At 40.0% G+C, this 15,822-nt stretch overlaps 1 long non-coding RNA gene across 2 annotated transcripts in view; it reads left to right on the plus strand.

Annotated features, from left to right (window-relative positions):
- The window catches only part of LOC142739895 (uncharacterized), a 37,808-nt gene extending 22,203 nt beyond the window's left edge, over positions 1–15,605 (plus strand). For both annotated transcript variants that reach the window (XR_012880618.1, XR_012880617.1), the window contains exons 2-3: positions 12,343–12,486; positions 15,344–15,605. This is a non-coding gene — a long non-coding RNA (uncharacterized LOC142739895). The remainder of the gene's footprint in view (positions 1–12,342; positions 12,487–15,343) is intronic.
- Positions 15,606–15,822: the final 217 nt, after the last annotated feature.

Below are 15,822 nucleotides of genomic sequence, written 5' to 3' on the forward strand. Positions count from 1 at the left end.
TTCCCAACGCAGCCATTTTTCGGATTTTCACTTTCATTTTTCCTTCCCCACTGTCCACAAGTCATACGTTTTATATATTTTCCATCAATATTGCCGTATGAGGGCTTGTTTTTTGTGTTCATATAACGTAGTGGGAAACTGGAAAAAAAAATATTTGTGGGGTGGAATAGGAAAAAAAACAGCGATTCCTCAATCTTCTGGGGGGTTTTGTTTTTATGGCATTCACATTGTAGTAAAACAGCATTTTAACTTTAATATGCGGATCAATACGATTATGGTGATACTAAATTTATATAGTTTTTTATGTTTTACTACTTTTACAAGGAGAAAACTGATTGTTAACAATAACATTTTAGTTTTGTTGCAATATTCTGAGAGCCATAACTTTTTTATTTTTCTTTCGATTGAGCAATATGAGGGATTATTTTTTGCGAGGTGAGCTGTAGTTCTATTGCTACTATATTGGGGTACATGAGACTTTTGGATCACTTTTTATTCTATTTTATGTGGGAGATGAAGTGACTAAAAAATACAGATTCTGGCGTTTTCAATATTTTATTTTTTACGACGTTCACTGTGCGGACTAAATAATGATATACTGATTGAAGATGAGAAGCAAGGACCACACATCCACAATGGTAATCAATGAACATGAACATGAGGTACTTAGTTAACATTTTGATCAAATTGTATAAGCCCACTTGCCACTTCACGGCGACCTCCGATAAGTGGGTCCCTACACTATTGGTTGCAGCACCGCATGGCGGCGCCTGCCACCGCAATACCTCACCCGCAGAGGGAGCATCCCAGAGGCCCAGAAGCACCCCTGCTGCCAGGCCTAGCCACCTTGGCTCTGGGCCACGTCCCCCCACAAGTGCAGCACCAGAGCAACAGACACCACCACAACAAGTGAAAAGATGGGCAACTGGGAGCACAAGAGCAGAAACAGTTATGAGGTCATTCCTTAATTAAAATCAGCTAGGTCAAAAGCGTGGAGTGCTTATAACCCAAGTTGAAGGGGAGAAACAAAGTTGAAGAGGAAAAACAAGAACCGCACATCCACAATATTAATCAATGAACATGAGGTTCTTAGTTAACTGTTTCTGCTCTTGTGCTCTCAGTTGGCCACTGGGGGCACATCTAAAGGTGAGTTAATTCCATCTTTTCATCTTTCTTTTTTACCTGTTCCCCTAGGCGACTTGAACCAGAGATCGTTGGATCGCTTGCACGATATACTGCAATACTAATGTATTGCAGTATATCGTGTGATACTGACAGTCTCCTATGAGGCCCCTAGGCTGTCATGCCAACCAATGGTTTTGACGTGATTTCCCCTGACCAATTTACAGTGATATTATTAACTGTACTGGTTTCTAGGAAGGACAGAATTAACAATATACCCTAATCCTGATGGTTTAGGCTTCGTTTACATCTGCATCAGGGCTCCGTTCCGACGTTCCATCAAAGCTTTTCGTCGGAACAGAGCCCTGACTGACACAAATGGAAACCACAGGTTTCCGTTTCCATCACCATTGATTTTAATGGTGATAGATCCGGTGCCAATGGTTTCAGTTTTCTCAGTTGTTCAAGGGTTCCATCATTTTGACGGAATCAATACCATAGTCGACTACAGTATTGATTCAGTCAAAACGACAGAACCCTTGCACAACTGAGACAAACGGAAACCATTGGCACCGGATCCGTCACCATTGAAATCAATGGTGATGCAAACCTATGGTTTCTGTTTGTGTCAGTAAGGGCTCTGTTCCGACGGAAAGCTCAGATGGAACGTCAGAACGGAGCCCTGACACAAATGTGAACATAGCCTTAGATACACATTAGCACCTTACCAATGTTTATACATTTAAAAAGGATTTAATTTTGGGTTTACACCATTATTTGACATATTTTTAGTTGGAAATATATTCAACTAGTAATAAGACAATCTGTAGTACAACGGTTTTTATTACAAACATTACAGAATCCCGTACTTTGCAATAGTTGTTCATATCTCTTGGACTATAAATGTAATTGTATACTTGATATAGTATTTAGTTATTTTGTATAGTTTGTAATGAAATGTTTTGATCTATTCACATTTTATTTATTTTTTGGACCAAACCAGTGCACCCAGGACCTCAGCCATTGTGGTGATGAATTGGAGAGGTGCTACAGTATTTACTAATTCTAAATGTACCCTTCCTGACCTTGCAAGAAAAAAAAAACACCACATACATACATACACAAATTAATTACTACCCACAAAAAATAAAAAATAAAACCGTTTATGAAACAATTACCACCTATAAAGCAAAATTCAAACTCAGAGCTAATAGGTGATAAGAACTCAGTACCTTATAGGTGATGCTAAAAGCAACTGTCTGGTGAGAGTCACTTTAGACGTGATGTCAGGGCTGAATAGCTATAATCCGGCTTCCTTCTCTAGGATCCTGCTAGTGACTTTCAGCCACTAGCACAATCCTGATGGTAATAATGGCAGTATTTGTTTCAGAATACCACTTCCTTTCAGTGGCAATATTAACCCCTTCAGGACGCAGCCTGTTTTGGCCTTCAGGACACAGCCAATTTTTTACCTATCCAAGCGATTCTGAGACTGTTTTCTCGTGACATATTGGACTTTATGTTACTGGCAAAATTTTCTCGATACATTAGGTATTTAATTGTGAAAAACACCAAAATTTAGCAAAATTTGCATTTTTCTAAATTTATATGTATCTGCTTGTAAGACAGATAGTAATACCACACAAAATTGTTGCTAATTAACATCCCCCATATGTCTACTTTAGATTGGCATCGTTTTTTGAACATCCTTTTATTTTTCTATGACATCACAAGGCTTAGAACTTTAGCAGCAATTTCTCACATTTTCAAGAAAATTTCAAAAGGTCATTTTTACAGGGACCAATTCAGTTGTGAAGCGGATTTTAGGGCCTTATATATTAGAAACCCTCGATAAGTCACCCCATTTTAAAAACTTCACCCCTCAAAGTATTCAAAACAGCATTTAGAAAGTTTCTTAACCCTTTAGATGTTTCACAGGAATTAAGGCAAAATAGATGTGAAATGTTCAAATTTTTTTTTTTTTTTGCAGGAATTCTTTTTTCTATCAGAGAAACGCAACTCAATATTTGTTGCCCAGATTCTGCACTTTTTAGAAATAACCACATGTGGCCCTAGTGCACTTATTGACTGAAGCACAGGCCTCAGAAACAAAGGAATACCTAGAGGATTTTGGGGCCTCCTTTTTATTAGAAAATATTTTAGGCACCATGTCGGGTCTGAAAGGCTCTTGCGGCGCCAAAACAGTGGAAATCCCCCAAAAGTGACCCCATTTCGGAAACTATACCCCTTGAGGAAATTATCTAGGGGTATAGTGAGCATTTTGACCCCGCAGATTTTTTGCAGAAATTATTGGAATTAGGCAGTGAAAATGAAAATCTACATTCTTTCAAAGAATCTACATTCTTCCATAAGGACTAAAAGGAGAAAATGCGCCACTACTTTTGTAAAGCAATTTCTCCTGAGTAAAACAATACCCCGCATGTGGTCATAAAAGGCTGTTTGGACACACGGCAGGGCTTAGAAGGGAAAGAGCGCCATTTGGCTTTTGGAGCTCAAATTTAGCAGGAATGGTTTGCGGAGACCACGTTGCATTTGCAAAGCCCCTAAGGGATCAAAACAGTGAAAACACTAAAAAAGTGACTCCATTTAGGAAATTACACCTCTTGAAGAATCCATCTAGGGGTGTAGTGAGCATTTTGAACCCACAGGGGTTTCATAGATTTTATTAGAATTGGGCAGTGAAAATAAAAGAAATCCTTTTTTTCCAATAAGACGTAGCTTTAGCTCAACATTTTTCACTTTCTCAACAAATAAAGGAATAAAAGAACCCCAACATTTGTAAAGTAACTTCTCTGGAGTACGGCAATACCCAATTTGTGGTCATAAACTGCTGTTTGGGCACACGGCAAGGATGAGAAGAAAAGTAGCGCCATTTGGCTTTTTGGAGCACAGATTTTGCTGGATTGGTTTCTTGACACCATGTCACTTTTGCAAAGCTCCTAAGGTACCAGTACAGTGGAAGCTCCCCAAAAGTGACTTAATTCACAAAACTACACCCCTTGAGGAATTCATCTAGTGGTGTAGTGAGCATTTTGACCCCACAGGTGTTTCATAGATTTTATTAGAATTGGGCCGTGAAAATAAAAAAAATCCTTTTTCTTCAATAAGACGTAGTTTAAGCTGAAAATGTTTCATTTTCTCAACAAATAAATGAAAAAAAGCACCCCAACACTTGTAAAGCAACTTTTCCTGTGTACGGCAATACCACATATGTGGTCATAAACTGCTGTTTGGGCACAGAGTAGGGCTCAGAAGGGAAGGAGCGCCATTTGGCTTTTGGAGTACAGATTTTGCTGGATTGGTTTCTGGGCGCTATGTCGCATTTGCAAAGTCCCTGTGGGACCAAAACAGTGGATCCCCCCCAGAAGTGACCCCATTTTGGAAACTACACCAATCAAGATATTCAACTAGGGGTGTAGTGAGCATATTAACCGCATAGGTGATTGGCAGAAATTGGTGTGCACTCGATGTTGCAGAGTGAAAATGGAATTTTTTCCATAGATATGCCAATATGTGGCGCCCAGCTTGTGCCACTGGAAACACACACCCCAAAAATTGTTAAAAGGGTTCTCCCGGGTATGGTGATGCCATATATGTGGAAGTAAACTGCTGTTTGGGCACACTGTAGGGTTCAGGAGGGAGGTAGCGCCATTTGGCTTGTGGAGCGTGGATTTTACTTGTAGTTTTGTTTGGAGTCTTACTGGTGTTTCCGTTTATAATGTGGGGGTACATGTAAGCCGGGCGGAGTATATAAGGAGCATAGTCAGGTGGTATAATAATGGGGTAAAAAAAAACAATAAAATAATCCATAGATGTGTGTTACGCTGTGACACAATCATTTCTGCACAGGACAGTGTCGCACTAATAAATGGTCTTTACTTATTCCCCTTTTGGTCCACACTCGGGATCTTTGCAGTTTGAGGAATTTTGCTGGGAAGTGTTGTCCTGGTATAATACGGGCACCCTCACTTCCAGCAGACATGTTTGGGCCCTACCTTTCCTGGTTCCCTAATTTTAGGGGCCTTGATAATTCGCCACTTGAAACAGAAGAAAATTCCCCTCGGGCCGGCACAACTGCATATTTTTATTTCCTGGCTTATTGGAGCCTTAACTAATTTTATTTTTTCATAGACATAGTGGTATGAGAGCTGTTTTTATTGCGGTGCGAGCTGTAGTTTTTATCGGTACCATTTTGGGGTACATGCGACTTTTTGATCACTTGTTATACTTTTTTTTTTGGGAGGCAAGGTGACCAAAAAACAGCAATTCTGGCATATTTTTTTAATTCTTTTTATACAGCGTTCACCACGCGTTATAAATTACATGTTACCTTTATTCTGCGGGTCAGTCCGATTCCGGTGATACCTAATTTATAGAACTTTTTTATGTTTTATAACTTTTTGCACAATAAAATAACTTTTGTAAAGAGAATGGATTTTTTCTGTCACCAAGTTGTGAGAGCCATAACGGTTTTAATTTAGTCGACGAAGCTGTATGAGGGCTTGTTTTTAGCGAGACGAGTTATAGTTTTTATAGGCACCATTTTTGGGTACATGCGACTTTTTGGTCACTTTTTATTTCAATTTTTGGAAGACAAAGTGACCAAAAAATAGCAATTATGTCAGTATTTTTTAGTTTTTTTCTTACGGCGTTCACTGTGCGGAATAAATAACAATATTTTTATAGTTAAGGTCGTTACGGTCGCAGCGATACCAAATTTGTATGGCTTTATTATTTTTTTCAATAATAAATGACTTGATAAGGGAAAAAGGGCGATTGTGTTTTGTGTTATTATTTGAAACTTGTATTGTATTTTTGACAACTTTTATTTTTACTTTTTTTACACTTTGTTTTTTACACTTTTCTTTAGTCCCACTAGGGGACTTGAAGGTCCAACTGTTTGTTTGATGTTCTAATACATTGCACTACCTATGTAGAGCCATGTATTAGAACTGTCAGTTTTTCACTGATAGCAGGCCGATCATGCTCCGCCTCCGGGCGGCGCCTAATCGGCTTCCGTAATGGCAGATAGCAAGACATTGTTAGGCATCCTGTTGCCATAGTAACAGTTGCCAGCCTTGCCATCGCATGGCAGGCTGCCGATTTCATACAAACCACTTTGATGCAGCGATTGCATTGAATCGCTGCATTGAAGGGGTTAATGGCAGGAATCGGAGCTAGGTCCGATTCCTGCCGATAGAACGGGGTGTCCGCTGTAACATCTTGCCAATGGTACCGGAAGCCTCCTGGGCCCCGCCGACGACTAGCAGACCAGGAGGTAAGTATTAGCCATCCGATCGCCTTTGCAGCCACCGGCAACCCAGCGATCACGTTGCTGGGGTGCCGGTGGCTATAAACTCCTCACATGCTGCGATCTCTATTGAACGCAGCATGTGAGGGGTTAATCGGTCGGATCGGAGGCTAGCTCCGGTCCTGGCCGATACCTCAGGGTGCCTGCTGTAACATACAGCTGTCACCCGGCGGCGATGTCGCTGGCTCAGCTCCTGAGCCAGCTCCATCTGTTTCACGTACAGTTACGTGGAATTGCGGGAAAACACCATCTCCCATCACGTAACTGTACGTGAAATTGCGGGAAGGGGTTAAGGGAAAATGCTCCTTCACACTGTGTTGATGTCTGTAACTAGACATCAGCACTCTATTGAGAAGAGTGGGCAAAGTAGTTTTTTTAATCAGATTATCATAATTACATTAAATGTAATCAAATATCACTTATAACATTACAGTACATAATCACGCAACTAAACACTATTTGCTAATGTATATATCAAATTGTTTTATCATATCACTATGAGTAATATAAAATACTTTACTGTATACATTCAACACAAATATCAAAATGTATTCCCAATGAACATCTTGAAATGTTTTGCCTTTTGGAGCAAAGCGAAAAATCTGCATTAACTCCTGTTTAATTTCTATGGCACATATAAGATCAGTGACTAAAATTTAGCTGCATGATGGTAAAAGCTGCAATTGAAGTCTAAGGTAGTCTGAAACAATCCTCCTGTTGCATCAGAGGCTGTTGCTATATCCACACAGACTTTTATACTGCAGCTATGTGAGATCAGAGTGGCTGCTGTGTATTAACACAAGCCCAGCACATGGTCACCAGGATATCAATCCACCAACATACAATTCAGGTAACTTGCACGCACATACTGAGCAAAATGGGCCACAGTTATTGTGGAACCTGGATTTCCACTTTAAAACCAAAGGTCCCCGAAAAGCATGAGCATACAAAATGTGGTGCGATTTTTCGGACTGAATGTATTGTGGGTTTCAGGTCGGACACACTGCGTGATTTTTATGCAGTGTATCCATCCCGTGGGAACCTGGCTTTAGAGCTCAGTTACTTTTGACTTTTATGATCTTTGTGGACCCAAGTTTTGCAGACAATTTGAAGACCTTTCCTTCATCTAAATGTGGTATGTGCATGGCTGTGATTTTCGGGTGGAGTGTCACCCGCGGGCCATGCATATGGCCGCGTCCATTATTTCCTATGAGCCTGGACCGCAGAACACGTCCGTAATAAGACATCTCCGTTCTCTCTGTGGTCCGGGCTCCTGGGCCATGCACGGACTGTGGAAACCACGGTCGTGTGCAAAGGCCCATAGGAATGAATGGGGCCGCAATTCTCCATTGGATTTTCGTGGGAATTGCGGCCGGAAAAGCACGTTCGTGTGCATGGGGCCTTAATTTTATTAACTGATTGACATAAGATAAAGCATTTGAATAGACTCAATGAATTGAAATAAGTGTTAGATGAACCCTATCAGCATTTTCATCCCTTACAAATTGAACAAAAATGGTGTATATGGTGAATTTATTGTGTGTTTTCAACACTGTTTACACCTATATTTACAGTTTTCTAAAGTGTACAGATAAAAGGGCGTTGCGTAAGGAAATCAATACCTTTTGTGGTCGGGTATTACATGACTTCTAAATTCATGCATCTTACTACATTTTTCATAAGTAAAGAATAATGGTATTTCTCTGGTTCATATACAGAAATTCTTTTAAAGACCAGATTCAGTAGAATGTATTTTATTACCCATTTTCGACACATTCAATGAAAAAACTACATCTCAATATGAACAGTGCACAAGTTAAGGTGGTAATTGAACAAAAAACAAATTTAAATAAATCTAGCACCATAGATAAATTGTATAAATTCAATAAAATGACCAACATCTGCATTATGTTCTCTCCGTCAAAAATCCCAGTATTTCTGATAGCGAGAATAGCAAAGGGCTTTTCTAATTGTCAGAAATTCCAAAACCCTGACGAAAACTAGAGGGACCCATTGTAAGTCAATGGGATCTGACAGAAAACTTTGGGATCAATTTAAAAAATACAGATCCGGGATATTGTATCTGTAATGGCTTCATTAGTAACAGAGCCTTTTCTAAAGTTCGGTATGAATTTTCAAATGTGCAGTTTCAAAGCAAAGCTAGTTTGCAGCAAAATCAACATGTAACACATGTTGGCTAAACCACGGATTTGCTACATCATTAACCCCACATGTGTTACACGTGGATTTTGCTGCTAACTAGCTATGGATTTCACCATTTGCATTGAAACAGAATGGGCATACTGCACATTTGAAAAATTCATACCAATTTTTAGTGTGAAATCCATGACAGATCCTCCATGTCTGAATGTGGCCTAACTGTTTTATTTGTATTCTAAACTCATTTCCAAATATTGGCCATTTCTAAATATTGGCCACATAAACTCTTTCACGGTATCAGCAATCAAATGAAAATACATTGGTAAACTGTTGCCGAATAAGTCCCTTGGTAGAGTTAAATTGCAGCAAAAAATGTTTCCTGCTTAATGCTATTAGCTGATTGACATGAGTTAATGTATTTGAATATTTGATTGTGTCATAAAACCTGAATTAAGCTCATTATTCAATTTAACGCAGCTATTACATTAGACTAAATTAAAAGAATTTTATGGAAAAAAATTACAATTAAAGCTAAAGTTGATTACTTTTATAACTTAAAATATATCAAATCCTTTTGCAAACGGTACATAGCAATAAAGCAAGTGCAGCAGCGTGACATAACAATGATTAAGCAGAAAAACTGTAACAGTATAAATATATATATATATATATATATATATATATATATATATATATATATACACCAATCAGCCATAACATAAAACCCACCTGCCTAATATTGTGTGGGTCGCTCGTGCTGTCAAAACAGCTCTCACCTGTGTACTCATGGAATACACAAGAGTTTTGAAGGTGTCCTGTGATATCTGACACGATAATGTTAGCAACAGATCCGTTAAAGTGTAACTAAACGTTTGCCAAACTTCTATCATGTCATAGTGACATGTCAGAAGTTTTGATTGGTGGGGGTCCGAGCACTGAGACCCCCAGCAATCTATCAAACTAAGTGACAGAAGCGCTCGTTCAAGCGATCAGCCGCTTCATGTCTGTTCGGCTCTTTCCGGAAAGCCGATGTATTGGAGTACGGGCTTATAGACTTTCTATTGAGCCCGTACTCTGATACAATGATTTCCAGAAAAAGCAGAACAGACACGAAGCGGCTGAGCAATCACACAAGCGCTTCTGCCTCTTTTTTTGAGCGTTTGGTGGGGGTCTCAGTGCTCAGACCCCCACCAATCAAAACTTCTGACATGTCACTCTGATATGTCAGAAGTTTGTCAAACGTTTAGTTACACTTTAAATCCAATAATATGCAATGTGGGGCCTTCATAGATCAGGCATTTTTTCAGCACATCCCACAGATGCTCAATCGTATTCTGATCTGGAAAATTTGAGGCCCAAGTCAACACCTTGAACTTATGTTCCTCAAACCATTCCTGAATAATTCTTGCAGTGTGGCAGGGTACACTATCCTGCTGAAAGAGGCCACTGCCATTAGGGAATGCTGTCGCCATAAAGTGGTGTACTTGGCCTGCAACAATGTTAAGGTAAGTGGTACATGTTGAAGTAACATCCACATGAATGCTAGGACCCAAGGCTTCCCAGCAGTAGATTACCAAGAGCATCACACTGACTCCGCCAGCTTGCCTTCTTTTGATATCCTGGTGCCATTTCTTCCCCAGGTAAGCGACGCACACGGTCGTCCACATGATGTAAAAGAAAACATGATTAATCAGACCACTCCACCTTCATCCATTGCTCCATGCTCCAGTTCTGATGCTGACGTGCCCATTGTAGGTGCTTTCAGCCGTAAACAGAGGTCAGCATGGGCAATCTGTCCAGTCTGCAGCTGCGTAGCCCTAAACGCAGAAAGCTGTGATGCACTGTGTGTTCTGACACCTTTCTATAATAGCTAGCATGAACTTTTTCAGCAATTTGTGATATAATAGCTATTCTGTGGAATCGGGCCAGATGAGCTACCCTTTGCTCCCCACGCGCATAAATGAGCCTTGGGCACCCATGACCCGGTTGCCGGGTCACTAGTTGTATTTCCTTGGACCGCTTTTGTAGGTACTTACCACTACATACCGGGAACATCTAGCTGTTTTGGAGATGCTCTAACCCATTCTTCTAGCCATCACAATTTGGTCCTTGTCAAAGCCACTCGGATCCTTACGCATGCCCATTGTTCCTGCTTCCAACACATCAACTTCAAAACCTGACTGCTCATTTGCTGTATGCTCTACAAGTTTTTTAATTTATTGTTACTTTTTTTTTTCAAAATGCTGCACAGAGAATCTGGTTGTTTGGGATTTGTTCATGAACTTTTTCTGGTAGTGCAGGCTATAACAGCATACACATGCCATGGACAAGAGTGGCACTGTTTCTAGGAAGCAAACACCTTTTTTCTAATACGGTGGGGTGGGGTGATGAAGAAAGAATATGATTGAAAAAAAAGCAATGTTACATGTAGACTTTATTATGCAAAAAATTGTCTGCAATGTTTGGCATTTGTAGGTACATGTACTTTGTATTCACTGATTGTAAAGCACAGTGGGATTTATTGGAGCTTGTATGCATCACAATATGTACACATTATACTACCAATACAGTCCACAAAAAACTATTTCAAATATGATGCACCTGAGCCTATTTATTCACAAACCTCTACAATTTCAACTCCCTTTAGCACCCTTTTCATTAAACATGCATTATCACAAAATGAGTATAAATATGAAGATTTCCACACCAGTGTATTAAAATGTACCAAAATAATTAACCCCTTAATGACGCAGCCTAGTTTGGGCCTTAAGGCCCAAATTTCAAATCTGACATGTGTCACTTTATGTGGTAATAACTTTGAAATGCTTTTATTTATCCAAGCGATTCTGAAATTGTTTCTCCTGTCACATTGTACTTTGTGTTAGTGATACAATTTGGTCGATACCTTTAGTATTTATTTGTGAAAAACACCTACATTTAGAGAAAAAAAAAAAAAACTGTTCCTAAATTTGAATGGATCTGTTTTGAACATTCTTTTATTTTTCTAGGACATTACAAGGCTTAGAACTTTAGCAGCAATTTCTCACATTTTTAAGACAATTTCAAAAGCCTGTCTATATATTAGAAACCCCTATAAAACACCCAATTTTAAAAACTGCACCCCTCAAAGTATTCAAAACTGCATTCAGAACGCTGCTTAACCCTTTAGGGTATGTGCACACGATAGCAGGCATTTACGTGTGAAAAGACAGACTGTTTTCAAGAGAAAACAGCTGCCTCGTTTCACACGTAAATGCTCCTCCTCGCATTTTGCGAGGCTTCTCTGACAGCCGTAAATTTTGAGCTGCTCTTCATTGAGTTCAATGAAGAACGGCTCAAATTACGTCTGAAAGAAGTGTCCTGCACTTCTTTTGACGAGGCTGTATTTTTACGCGTCGTCGTTTGACAGCTGTCAAATGACGACGCGTAAATGACAGGTTGTCTGCACAGTACGTCGGCAAACCCATTCAAATGAATAGGCAGATATTTGCTGACGTATTGTAGCCCTATTTTCAGACGTAAAACGAAGCATAATACGCCTCGTTTACGTCTGAAAATAGGTGTGGTGAACCCAGCCTTAGACGTATGACACGAAGTAAAGCAAAGTGGAGGTTAAATTTACAAATTTAATTTAAGATGTTTAAGTTCCATTTTAATCTATTTTTTCTGTAACACAAAAGGTTTTACCAAAGAAACGCAACTTAATATTTATTCCCCTGATTCTTCAGCTTTTAGAAAAATCCCACATGTGGTTCCAGTCTGCTAATGTACTGAAGCACAAACCTCAGAAGCAAAAGAGCACCTAGTGGATTTTGGGGCCTGCTGTTTATTAGAAGATATTTTATGCACCAAATTTTTCATTTTCACAAGAGGTAAATGGAGAAAAAACACCACACAATTAGTTTCTCAATTTCTCCCTAATACAGGAATAACCCATATGTGGCCCTAAGCTATTATTTGGGCACACAGCAGAGCTCAGAAGGGAAGGAGTGCCATTTGGCTTTAGGAGCGCAGATTTTGCTGGATTGGTGTTCGGGTTCCATGTCACATTTGCAAAGCCCCTGACGTACCAGAGAATAGTGGAAAGCCCCGAGAGTGACCCCATTTTAGAAAATACACCCCTTAAGGCAGGGGTCTCAAGTACGCGGCCCGAGGGAGCGTTTGGAAGGAGAATCGCTCCTTCATTACGTCAGTCCTGCAGCGATGCGAACGAATTGGTGAGCCCGCGGGGAGAGGATAGATCGGTCGGAAGGAGGAGTGCTCCTTAATGACGTCATTCCTCCCACACTGTGAACACATTGGTGAGCAGTGTATCGACAGTCCCATGTAGTGGAAACCTCCTGAAGTAGCGCCCCACTTTTGACATTGCTACACACCCTTGTCGAGGAGGGAGTCTCAATGGAGCTACCTACATGGAGGGGGGCGTGTGGCGCTGTCAGCAGGGTGGGGTGTGTTGGGCCCATTCTACAGCAAAGGAATCCCAGGCCAGTGCATCGGCATGCTCTGGCTTGGGATTCCACTCCTATAGGGGGTATGTGGTACTATCTATAGGGGGGTGGGATGATCTACAGTGGTTTGTGGCACTATTTACAGAGGGCAGTGTGGCACTACAGAGGGCACTGTGGTACTATCTACAGAGGGCAGTGTGTGGCATTATCTACAGAGGGCACTGTGACACTATCTACAGATGGCACTGTGGCACTATCTACAGAGGGCACTGTGACACTATCTACAGAGGGCAGTGTGTGACACTATCTACAGAGGGCAGTGTGTGGCAGTATCTACACAGGGCAGTGTGTGGCAGTATCTACACAGGGCAGTGTGTGGCAGTATCTACACAGGGCAGTGTGTGGCAGTATCTACATGGGCAGTGTGTGGCAGTATCTACACAGGGCAGTGTTTGGCATTATCTACAGAGGGCAGTGTGTGGCATTATCTACAGAGGGCACTGTGGCACTAACTTCCGAGGGCAGCATGGCACTATCTACAGATGGCACTGTGACCATATCTACAGAGGGCACTGTGACCATATCTACAGAGGGCATTGTAAGCATCTACAGAGGGCACTGTGGCAGCATTTAGAGAGGGCACTGTGGCAGCATCTATAGAGGTCACTGTGGCATTATCTACAAGTGGGTGTGTGGCAGTATCTACAGAGGACACTGTGGCATTATCTAGGGGTGTGTGGCATTATCTACAGAGGGCACTGTGGCATTATCTACAGAGCACTCTGTGGCACTATCTACAGAGGACTCTGTGGCACTATCTAAAAAGGGGCTGCCCAATCTTGACATGTGTGTCTGCCAAACACTGCCAGCTGAGCTGCCAGACTGCATTTAGCGACACTTAAACTGGAAAACTGGATTGTTGAAATAAGCACTTGGAGAATTCTCTCAAATTTTAAACCTAGCGGTATTATTATAGTAATGTAGTATTATAATAATATAGTGTTATAGTAGTTCGAATAACTAATTGATTAACAATAATTTTGTATTGTATCAAATTTGAAAGTAATGCAGCCCGTCAACTTCCCATTTTTTCTATATGTGGCCCACTTACCCGGCCGAGTTTGAAACCCCTGCCTTAAGGCATTTATCATTTCCCTGGATATGACAGGGCTTAGAAGTGAAAGAGCACCATGTGCATTTGAGGTCTATTTTGGTGAATTTTCACAGAATTAGCCTCCAATTGCAGGGCTCTGAGGTCAAATAGTAAAACACACCAGTAAAATATAATCCTCAAGGCATTTATTAAGGGGTGCCTTGAGTATTTTGACCCAGAAAAAAATGTGCAGTGGATTTTCCACTGATATGCCTTTTTAGTGCACAATTTGTTATACCCAGTTTGTGCCACTGAAGACTGATATCTCATAAACTGTTAAGCTGCTGTTTGGGAACACTGTAGGGCTCAGAAGGGAGGGAGCGCAATTTGGCTTTTGGAGTGCAGATTTTGCTTGCTTGTAGTTCTGTTTGGAGTTTTACTTGTATTTCAGTTTATAATGTGGGGGCATATGTAAGCTGTGCGGAGAACATCAGGATATAATAAGAGGTCATAATAATGGGGTAAATAAATAATAATCCGCAGATATGTGGCCAGTGTCGCACTGAAAAATGGTGCCCGATTTTTATCCAGCTTTTGGAACACACGCTGTACATATTGTGTCGCCATATTCTGAGAGCCATAATTATTATTATTTTTTTGACGGAGTGGTGTGAGGGCTTATTTTTTGCGGAACAATCTGTAGTTTTTATCGGTACCATTTTTGGATACATGCAACTTTTTGATCGGTTTTTGTTCTATTTTATGATAGGCGTGGTGACCAAAAAACTGAAATTCTACTATTGTTTTTTATTCTTTTTTTTTTTTACGCCATTCACCATGCCCTATGAATGACATATTAACTTTATTCTGCTGGTCCATACGATTACGGCCGGTACCATATGTATATAGTTTTTTTAATGTTTTACGGTGTTTACACAATAAAATCACTTTTAAAAAAAACATAATTTCGTTTTTTCCCATCAAGAATGCTATACAAAGGCTTCATTTTTGCGGAACAAACTGTAGTTTTTATTGGAACCATTTTTGGCGTTCACTGTGCGGGATAAATAACATAATATTTTTATAGCTCAGGCCATTGCGAATGCAGCGATACTAATTATGTATAGTTTATTTTTTTTTTTCTAATAATAAAGAATTTTATTATTTTAAACTTTTACTTTTTTGCAGCCCATGGACGAGAATGTGAAAAACAAAGCAGACCTTTTTTGGCATCTCGAACAACCCTTTTAAGTGCTACCAAAAGCCCCAAACCCGTACAGCACTTGTTTCTACGTTTCTGCATCCTATTTAAAAAAAATATATATTCTTTTGTTCAGGGATTTTTTTAACAGCCTCTATGCACATTAACCTAACAAAACTTAAAGCTCCATAAGGAACTGTGTTTTCTTCTGGAGTTATTACACGGTATGTATTCTTTTAATTAAACTCATTTACATGTCTCAATTAGTTTTAATTACTCCCATTCATTTCACTAATACTTTCATTTGATTGGAATAAAACATGTTTCCTTAATTGCAGAAATAGTGGACTCACAGGGAATAATTCCCCCCGCTGGTGTATATGAAACACACAGAATTTGATTTGCGAAAATACATCTGCATGTAAAGCAATAAAAGCCTCTAATGTATATGTAGGAAATGTTCTGT

Source organism: Rhinoderma darwinii, chromosome 1 (genome assembly GCF_050947455.1).
Source record: "Rhinoderma darwinii isolate aRhiDar2 chromosome 1, aRhiDar2.hap1, whole genome shotgun sequence".
NCBI lineage: Eukaryota > Metazoa > Chordata > Amphibia > Anura > Rhinodermatidae > Rhinoderma > Rhinoderma darwinii.